This window comes from Sinocyclocheilus anshuiensis, unplaced genomic scaffold (assembly GCF_001515605.1).
Source record: "Sinocyclocheilus anshuiensis isolate Anshui unplaced genomic scaffold, SAMN03320099.WGS_v1.1 scaffold17410, whole genome shotgun sequence".
Lineage (NCBI taxonomy): Eukaryota > Metazoa > Chordata > Actinopteri > Cypriniformes > Cyprinidae > Sinocyclocheilus > Sinocyclocheilus anshuiensis.
The window spans coordinates 663-890 of record NW_015555152.1 but is presented as its reverse complement, the minus strand read 5'-3'; the positions used below and the strand labels follow the sequence as shown (position 1 = coordinate 890).

Here is a 228-nt window from a genome sequence, read left to right as displayed (position 1 = left end):
TCACGTGTTTGCGATTGTGCTGTGCTGTAGTTCAGGTGTGTTTCATGTGTTTGTGATAGTGCAGTGCTGTATTTCAGGTGTGTGTTTCACGTGTTTGCGATTGTGCTGTGGTGTGCTGTAGTTCAGGTGTGTTTCACGTGTTTGTGCAGTGCTGTAGATCAGGTGTGTGTTTCACGTGTTTGTGATTGTGCAGTGCTGTAGTTCAGGTGTGTTTCATGTGTTTGTGCA

At 45.6% G+C, this 228-nt stretch overlaps 1 long non-coding RNA gene across 1 annotated transcript in view; it reads left to right on the top strand.

Moving 5' to 3' along the window:
• LOC107671574 (uncharacterized) overlaps positions 1–228 on the top strand; it is an 888-nt gene continuing 660 nt past the window's right edge. The window contains exons 1-2 of the long non-coding RNA XR_001632218.1: positions 1–37; positions 127–206. This is a non-coding gene — a long non-coding RNA (uncharacterized LOC107671574). The remainder of the gene's footprint in view (positions 38–126; positions 207–228) is intronic.